The sequence below is a fragment of the Camarhynchus parvulus genome, chromosome Z, assembly GCF_901933205.1.
Source record: "Camarhynchus parvulus chromosome Z, STF_HiC, whole genome shotgun sequence".
Taxonomy (NCBI): domain Eukaryota; kingdom Metazoa; phylum Chordata; class Aves; order Passeriformes; family Thraupidae; genus Camarhynchus; species Camarhynchus parvulus.
Genome location: NC_044601.1, coordinates 9362819 through 9372736, shown reverse-complemented (window position 1 = coordinate 9372736; position 9918 = coordinate 9362819).

Genomic DNA, 9918 nt, shown 5'->3' with positions numbered 1-9918 from the left:
CCAGAGGCCTCGGAGGTGTTTGGCATCTGCATCTTCTCAAAGTAATGGAGAGCATCCTGGCCCTCCTGCTGGTTCTGCTGCAGGAACTCCCGGCTCACGGGGTTCAGGTGCCAGCGCCGCAGGTAGAAGTAAGAGTGCAGGAGCCGGTGGCAGATCAAAGGTGCCAGCACACCAAAAGTCACCCAGTCAGGGTGAGGAGATGGATGAAAGGGCTGGACCAACGGGACCACTTCCCACAGAGCTGCCAGGCTCGGTGGAACATAACTGCTGCAGAAAGAGGGCACTGCTCATGCCCTCAATCCTTCACTTCCAATGCATCCTTCTCCCTGGACTGCAGGATACCACTGGGGCCATTGCTGCCAAACCTGCACAGGTTGTCCAAGCCCAGAGAGGAAGAAAAAAGGATGGTTAGTGAAATAGGAACTGACAGAGAAAATAGAAAGCAGGGGACTATTCTCTGAGCAAGCTAAAATACAAGGCCCCTGTGGAATCCCTTATGGTGGAGGCATCACAGAATAGTCCTGGGACATTGGGGACAGATGAGCCAAACTTAATTTCCAGCAAAGGACCCCTAAGGTTTTTTTAGCACATAGGAACTCTGATCTAACCAAGCTCAAAAGGACTTTGTGTGTTTGTTACTGTGCTTCAAACATGTAACAACGGGCAAGGTGGATGCAGGATGTGTGGAAATCTCTGTCTGTTAAAGGTTAGGTACCCCTCTCTGGTGACAGTGACATAATAATGTTTAGATCACAGCCATGAAACAAAGCCAGAATTCTTGTATCTTAGTCTAGCACATATTGGAGAGACAAACTTTTACCTCTTTGGAGGCATACATGCTTCCCAGCTGCTGCTCACACACTTGACCAAAAAAACACAAAAATGTGGTTTTTTTCACTCTCCTCCCTGCAGTGTGAAGCATGGGCCTGTGTATGCTAACAGTAATTTGTGTGTCTGTTTCTCTCAGATGTCTCCTCCTTACTAGACCCTGTGAAATACTTGGGCACAGCAACATGAACATGTAATTAAGCCATTGATGCCTACTTATTTAAAAGTATGCAATTTAAAAGTATATGCCTTGAATTTTAAACTGAAACATTTCTATAAATATATAATATTTTTGTATGCACATACACACAGACTCACTTTAAGCAAACATTCACCTTCACACAAGTTAGAGTTTGCCATATTTGGCTTTTCTGTTCTGTTTCTCTGGCTGCCCTGAACACCTCACAGCCTGGCTTTCAGAAGCTTACATAAAAATCAGGGCAATTAGACTGTTCACATGAATTCTCTTATGCCACTAATCTTCCTTTTAATCAGCTGGATTGTTCCTGGAAAAAACGTTTCCTATATGTTTCAAAGCTGCAAAATTTTAGATTCCTCCAGAATATAAGAGAAACCATCTGCCTTCTCCTTCCTGCACCATGAGACAGAGACACAACTATTCCTGTACAATTACATTATTGAATGACTCTTTTTGGCCTATCTACACTTCTTCTCGGGGTCAATGGGAAAAGCCATTTCTTTCCTAACGTAAAAACAGCTGGATGAAGACATTTGGTCAGAGCCATAGAGTCATCTTTCTACAAAGGGATGAGAGAGGGAAACAAAGGCAGGCTCTTGGAAAATGTCATGGAAATGTCATGGGCTGTCACAGTCCCAGCTGGGCCATAGCAGTGGTGGGAGTAATGGTGCTCACACAAGTGGTACTTTACACTTTTGATCCTATAGCAGCACCCAAGCTGAAACCTTTGTGTGAAAAGCTTTTCTACACCCCAGCCTAACACCATGCAGAAGAGCTGCCAGCTCAGGACCAGCTCCCCTGCTGATGAACCCTCTCTGGCAGAGACAAGGCCTTTGTGGTGCTGTGACAAATGTCCTGCTTGAATCTGAGAAAGCCAGTGGAAGCTTCCCAAGGAGCCACAGAGATCTCCTGTAACATATGGGCATGCTGACAGGGACTGTACAGATACCCTCAAATTCCAAAACCTGAGGTCCTTGCCATGAGCTGATCCCTATTACTGGGCCAGATGGCCGGCTTTTCTCATCTGCAGTTCCTCTTGGTTTTCTGATGGCTTTTAGTAGGTCAGGTGCCAGATAATATTCCTGCAATGTGTCAGGCCTCCCTTGACAACACCAGTGTCCAGCAGAAGCCAAGCATCCACAGATCTGATTGTTGTACTTCCATGCCAAACTGGGAGTTGGGCTCCCTAGAAAATACAACCATCCCAGCAAGAGCTGTGCTGCTAAAAACATTCAGAGGAACCTTAATGGTAAGAGACCAGTAGTTGTTATTTGACTGCATTTTACTGGCAGGTACCAAATATATCTCTCACCTCCTCAAGCACTGCTGAAAGCAATTGTTCTTTTGTTGTTTATAGATGATGAGTGGCATCTGTCATCTTATCATCAGATAAGCCAGGCAGAGATCAGGGTTGCTGCACTTAAGCTCTCAGCTCCCTTAGAACTTTTGTTTCTTATGATCTATGTACTAAAGATGTAACACTGTCACAGTTAACAGATTAATGACAGCTTGAAGTGTAAGAGAAGTGGCTAGAGAGGGGCAGAGGACTTGGCCCTTTGCAAAAACTATGTGGTGCATGAGATAGAAATTGAAGGCACTGCTGTCTGTTTTGATCTGCCACTCCTCAGGGCCTGTCAGGGAGTGTACAGACCTCTTCTGTCCAAGGAGATGGAATTTAAGCACTTTTGGAACAGTAAAAGTGCAAAAATATGCAGGGTGTAACTGTGACCAATTAGGTAACACAGGAAACTGCAGAGTTAAAACTTGAATGTAAATTTCATCATAGGCTGGCTTGCTATTCTCATCAGACTGTAGTTAACTTTTACAGGTTGTTCATAAATCCCTAGAGATCCATGAAGCACAGTTTGAAAGCTATTGCACTAAGAAATGAGGGACATAGCTGTAGCAGGTGAATGACGCTTTGCCCATTTTGTTTGAACTAAGAGGATAAGACTATGCCACCAGTGAAAGAGGCTGTGAACTCAATATATATTCACTACAGATATTTCCCCAACTTCTCTCTTGTTTCTCATGTTTATTGATTTTCCTCTGTCACATAAACATGCACAGAGCCCACTTCACCTGGCTGCCTCCCTGCAGGGCAATCCCATGGGAAAGCAATGCTCCCTCTGCTGCTACCCAGGAGTCAGATCAGATGAAGTGGGAGTGGAGAGCAGCCTGAGAAGAGGTCTGCAAGGTAATAGCTAAACACAGGGACTTAAGGCAATGACTTTGGAGAACTGTCTGTGATTTTGGTAGGTGTGACAGGGGGTTGAGGTGCCCCAAGAGAACCAGGGCTTGTGATCACAAGAGTCTGTCTGTCTATAGAGGGACTCATCCACTCGGTCATCCTGGTGCAAAGCCTGTAGCAAACCCCCACAATAAAGTCACCTGTCCCTGTCCTCCCTTAATCCTGATTCATCATCTGTTGGACAACTCCTCATCCATCCCTGGGCAGAGCTCCATTCACTCCAGCTGGTCACTGGCATAGAGTGACCTCCTCATCTCCCCCACCTGCCCTTGCTAAAGATTCTGTATCCTTCCATTCCACCACTGCAGTCTCAGGAGCCACCCCAGCACATTGCCATGACGCCAAGGAGCTGCCAGCCCTGCAGGCGTGCCCGTGACTCCAGCTCCGCGGATTCATTCCCCATGCCTTTGCACAGAGGCAGGTAAGTTGAACTCTGATGAAGGCAAAGTAGTGGCTGGAGTGGCTGGAATTCCTTTGTGCTGCCATTCAGGTGCCCTCCTCCTGATCTGTGAACCCTCCCCATGTTCTGGGCCTCTCTTGCTAGCCCTGGCTTTAAACTGAACTGCTTGAAGTTCCCCTCCCATAGCAGCTTTAAATTAAGGCCCTTACCTACTTGGTGAGTCTGTCACTGAAATTTCCTCTCTGCGTCAGAAGGACCCCAGCAGTCCCAACAGGTTTCTGCAAGTACCTCCTATGGTCCAAGCTGCATCCTCACTGTGGCACCAATCCTGTGATTTGTTGGCTTGCCAGATTTCAAATCCCCTTCCCTTGGACTGGAAAGGCTGGAGGAAAAGCTACCTGTGCTGCAGAAGATGATGAAGGGATTTGAGCATCTGTCATGTAAGGAAAGGCTGATGGAGATGGGGCTGCTCAGCCTCAAGAAGAGATGGCTGAGAGGGGACCTGATCCATGTCCGTCAGTGTCTCCAGGGAGAGGTTGGGGGAAGGGCCTGGGGGATGGATGGGGGATGGACATGGGGTCCAGCAGTGGGACAAGAGGAACAGGAGCTGATGTCTGGGAAGCTCCACCTGAATGTAAGGAAGAATGTCTTCCCTGTGCAATGACTGGGCACTGAATAGATTGCCCAGAGAGGCTGTGGAGTCTCCCTCACTGAAGACATTTCAGAATCTGGGCACAATCCTGTGCAATGGGCCCTGGAATGACCCTGCTGGAGCATGGAGGTGGGACCAGATGACCCACTGTGGTCCCTTCCAAGCTGTCTTATTCTGTGACTCTGCCAGGCCTGTCTTCCCAGGAATTCAGGTGTCTAGGCCATGTTTTACAGGAGCTAAAGGTACCCACCTGAGCCAGGATTAGACAAACCTGGAGCTGCTACAGCTGCACCCCTGCACCTATACAAAAGAGGCGTTGGCTACCTCAGTCCCTGAGGGCTATAGATTCCTGTGGCCCCTGCAAGCCCACAGAGCTCTCCTGGGTGGCTGGGCAGAGATCTCCCCGTGAGCTGGGACATTGCTCAAGGACACTCCTGGAGGCTAAGACCCCCTCACCCAGCACCTGATGTCTGTAATGAGGTAACACATTTTACATTTAGCGTAAATGTATATTGTATGTTCATGACATTTATACATCCAGCTACAGCTTTAGGTGTGTAAGTGTAGTAAGTAGCAAAGTCTAATCATGGTTTAAATCATTGTTGAAATCAGAAACTAAAACATGGTTCAATTAATTACAATTTCATTACAGCTTAATTATTAATTATTGTTAAATCACCATTAAATTATAATTGAATTAGTCCTTAATCACAATTTGCAATTTTTATCATTAAATATAATTTAATTAGATTATTATCTAATCATTAATAACACTTTTTCGTTATTCCCACAATGAATTCTCTTAAAAATTCACCTGTGCCAGTAGAGTTGTGGGTGTAAGAATGGAGGGAGAGAAAAGGAAACAGATGTGGTGATGGCTGCTAATACTGCAGATGTTGTAGCTTTACTGTTGTTTATGACTGTGAATAATAAAGCACAGGAATAAGGAAATAGAATATTTGCAAACAAAGGCCTTTGATGACAAACCTGTAAATTTCCAGTTGGGACAGGTCTATGTAACAATCAAAATGCAAAACTGTACAAGACAACAGCCAGAGTATTCTGATTGAAACCTCTGTTTGAAAGAAAAATGTTTCACCATATTGATAGAAAGCATTCCTCTTTGAAGAGACTCTCTACTATTGTTAAACTACTGATTTCCCTGTATTCACCACTCCTGCCTGAGGAATATAAACCCTCTTCCTCCCCTCCCCCCACAACGCAAGAACCAGTGTTTATCCTGCACAGGAAGGCGTGGTGAATGGAATGCCCTGGTTCTGCGGGATCCTGATGATCTGCTTGAGCCCCAAGGGGAGAAAATGAGGAGCTGAAAAATAATCTGTGGTACAATTAGTAATGCCCTTGTTGAACAGAAAAGAAATCAGCAGATTTCACATGTGCAGGAGGGTGTTCCTCCTGGCTTTTGTGCTGGCAAATGCTTGCTGAACCTGATGTGCCCTAATGGTTGTACATAAATTATTTTCTCAGTGACTGCAGGGGAGAAGCCAGCCCAGGAACCTGCAGTGTACATCAGCATCGTTTCTCGTTTTGCTGCATCACAGCACAAATGCAGATTTCCTCAGCAGCCTTTGACTCTAAATGTCAGCGACTTCGGCCATTTGGTTTCTGAGGTGCTCCTCGTTCCCTTCGGGAGAGCTGCCAGGTAGCACAAGGTGACCCGTAAAGCACCGGGATTAATGGCAGTTACCTCAGTGAGGATGGTCAAAGAGGAGAGGGCGTTAGATAAGAAAAGCTGATCCCACCTCCACTCTCTGCCCTCCTTGCAGACACACACACGGAGGGCATTTCAGTGTGCCCAGTCCTCAGCTCCTTGCCCGGATTTCAGACCAGAGAGATTCTGGCCACGCTTCTACCTCGGGCGAGAGCTCCTCCGGGTGCTACCAAGCTCAGGGCAGAAGCTGGCCGGCTTTTCCCCGTTCCCTTGGGAGTTCCACTCACCTCCCCTACGGGAGGGGCCGTTTCTTGAGGCGCGGCCAGGCTCCGGCCACTCGTCCTCGCTCGTCACCATGTACAGGCATATCCCCGGAGCAAGCACAGAAACATCTCCTCGATCCCTGGAGGGTTTCCACCTCCCTGCCGGCTCGGGTGCCGCAGCCACAGCAGCCAAGCCCAGCCCCGATGAGCAGTTGTGGCTGCTCATCAGCCATAACTTCGTGGCCCCCCTTTCCCCGTTCCCCCAGCCTCGGTGCACCGCCCGCCCCCTTATCCCCCGCAGGGAAAGGCTTCCCCCGGGACAGTGCGACCCCAGCGGGCCATTTCCCCGATCCGAGCAGGAGATTTACCCGATCCGCTGGGCAGCCCCGCACGGCCGCTCCCGCCTCCCTCCCTCCCGCAGCTCCGCTCCCGCCGGGATCCTGCTCTCGGCGTGTGGCTCGCTTCTCTTCCGCGAATTTCTCTCCTCCCTCTCGGGCGCTGAGGGTGGGATTAAAGGCATCAAAGACCAAACATGTGATCCGCCAGCACGGGGATGCTCAAGGAAGGAGGGGAAGGGGAGATGGCCGGAGGGGGTCACCGCACGCCGGGGAGGGGACCGGTCCCTGGAAGCAGGTTCAGGAGTAAATCCCGAGCCCCAGGGGGACGCCCGGAGCGGTGGCGGCTGCGCAGCCGGAGCTCCTCATTCCTGCTCTGCGGTCCCCGAACGCTCCACAGGGAGCGGCGGGACAACCGCAGGGGCAGCGCAGCTCCCCCGGCCCTCCCCAGCCAAGGTGTCACATCTGCCCGGTGTCACCACGGCCGCGTGTCACCTTTAGTGAGTGTCACTTCTGGCGGATGTCACTTTTGCCGGGTGTCCCCTCTGCCCGATGTCATTTCTCCCAGGTGTCCCCGCCAGCTCCCGCGCTCGGGGCGCTGCCCTCCCCTGCTGGGACCTGTTGGATGCTCCGGACCCTTCGCCTCACTCCCAGGAGGGGAGAGGATCACAGGGTCCGCAAACTCGAGCAGAAAGTGTCAGGAGTCACCAGCAGGTTCTTTATGTGTGTGTCACTCTGACAGGTAAAAGCTTTCTCAGTCTGCAGTGAAGTCTTCACAGGTGTATTGGCTGAAGTGGGGAAGCTCAGTAGCTACACAAAAATTTATATCAGCCTGTTCAGATTCAGACATTTTATCAAACTGGCCCCAAGACTGCCTCTGACTGGTTCACTCCCCCTCCCTCCCAACCCCCTAGTGCTTTTCTCTGTGTTCCACTTCCCTGCTCTTGTATACACACACAGCCCTGTGACCATAATACCTAATTAACTGGTTACCTGAAAGATGCTTCAGGGAAAGTTTGCTGTCTGCCATTGTAGGAACTCCTTGGGTTTGTACCTGCAGGCTCCAGAAAATGCAAGTGCATGTATTTGGGCTAAACTGTTTTCAGGCTCAGACCTCTCTTATATCTTAAAAGAATCTTGGGGAAAGAAAATAAAAACATACCAAGAAAAAAATCCCTTAGGTCCTTTCAGTAAAATACCTTGTTCTGTTGAGCACAGCTAGAATTTTGCTAGTGTCCAGTCCTGTAATCAGAAGCTTCTAGCATGATATATGTTCTTTAATTTTAACATAGCAATTTATATTATTCCCTCTTATAATCATGATGAACAAAGGAAATCAGCTTTGCAGGCCTGTGATCCTTAGTGTTCCTTCTGCTGTCCCACACTTAGGGCTTTTTGTTGCTGAGACAACATGGCAGAAGAGGGAAAAGCCACAGGAACAGTAATGCCCAAAATTAACAACACAATCAAGCACCACAAATGGGTTCCTGTAGTGACTTCCTAGAAACAGGTTAGGCATGCTGGAAAGTCCATCAGCTTACTAAGATGCATGTTACACTCTCAAAATAATAAAGAAATCATGGTTTCTCAGGTGATTTGCTTTCCTAAATCTTTCTTTGCTGACCACCTCTGCCTCATTTTCTGTTTTTAATGACAGTGATTTATACTGTACCTTCCACTTAAATGCTCTCATGCCTCCCAAAGTTGATGCACTGAAAACACAGCAGATTCTGGAAAAAAGCAGAGAAAAAAGGGTATGTAAGAGTAATGGAGGTGGGAAAAAGCTTTTACATTCCTAAGAGGTCCGTTATTATGTTCTTTCCAGGATAAGAGTTGCAGAAATTTTAAGAAACAAAAATTTTTTTTTTTCCACTTCTGTGTCAGTGTGCATGTAGGAGAGTGACTATTGAGCAGTATCAGCAGAAACACCTACCACACTGCACCCAGGATTACATTTTGGATGTTTTAGCCAGCAGAATTTATTACCAGGGATAATAAATTTAAAAAAAAAAAAGTGGGCCCAAAGGCTTTATCTTTGGGAATAAATATTTAGGTCATTGTAATTTTGTGTGATTTCTGTGCAATCTTCTCAACTTCCTCTTTGCTCACTTGCACACTTTTCAGGGTACACTTGACTTTCATCCTTAAACAATTATTTCTTTAAAACACCTTCTGTTAGACCCAAAAGACTGAGGGATAAAACTCTCGACTGATTTTGGGGCAGTGGCATAGAATGACAGGGAAAGCCTGTAATTCCTGATCATCTATTCTTATCATAAGAATGTTTCCTGCTGTGCACAAGTATAAGAGACACTGATGTAGCTGAAAAATGAACTTTTTCTTCTGGTGAGTTATGTCTTAGTTGGGTCACTTTGTCCCTGCAGTTCCCCACACCAAATGGCATTGGAAAGCTGGGAGGGCTTTGGAAAGCAGAGATGAACATTTGGGGACTCAACTGCTCCTGCAGTAACCTAACTGCAACCTGAAATGCTCAGAAGAAATAGTTACTTATGAAATTATTCAGTCTGTACAATAACAGGACAGGACTTTAAAACTATGATCAGAAACAATGTTGGGATGAGAATTTATCCAGGTAGCAAAGGTTCACCCCAATCATCCAGATCCCAGTACTTTCCATTGTGAAAGCACCTTTCCCCTCTGCCATCCACTGTAACAGCTCTGATGGCACTGAGCATTTGTGCAGGGCAATGGGAATAATATTTTCTTTTGCTTTGCCTGAGATCAGGTACAGCTCCCATTTTTCATAAGCAAGGACAAGGCAGGCAGGTGGTGTTTAGACACTTGCTCAATGTGCAGGCAGGGCAGACATTCATGGTCTTGGGGGAGCTGAACTGAGAAGCCTGGTGTCCTCTGAGTTGTGTTATCTGTGTCCTGCACATCACTGTCAAATTATCTTCACTCCAACTTGTGTGCCCTGTCCCCTCCCGATTCCTTGGCTTTCCTCCTACTGCCTCATGCTTTTACCAGAAGGCAAGGGCACAAGGGTTTGCACACTCCAGTTGATTTTGAGCCACTTGTGCTGATTATTCAGCCAACAAATCAAACAAACAGCTTCCTGTTCAGGGTGTCCTAAGGTTCTGCTCAGCAGGATGGACACACAGCTCTGCTCTGCAAGGCACTGCCTGAAGTAGCAGCAAACACATGTTTGAGGTTAACCTCCTTCAGCCAGTTGCAATGAAATTTGAGAAGCGTGTGCAACACTTACTTGGGACAAGGAGGAACCTGTGAAAAGACAGAAAAGACAAAAAAAAAAGAATATAGGAAAAAAAGTTTTGTAAGGCTGGTCTCCTTAGGAAA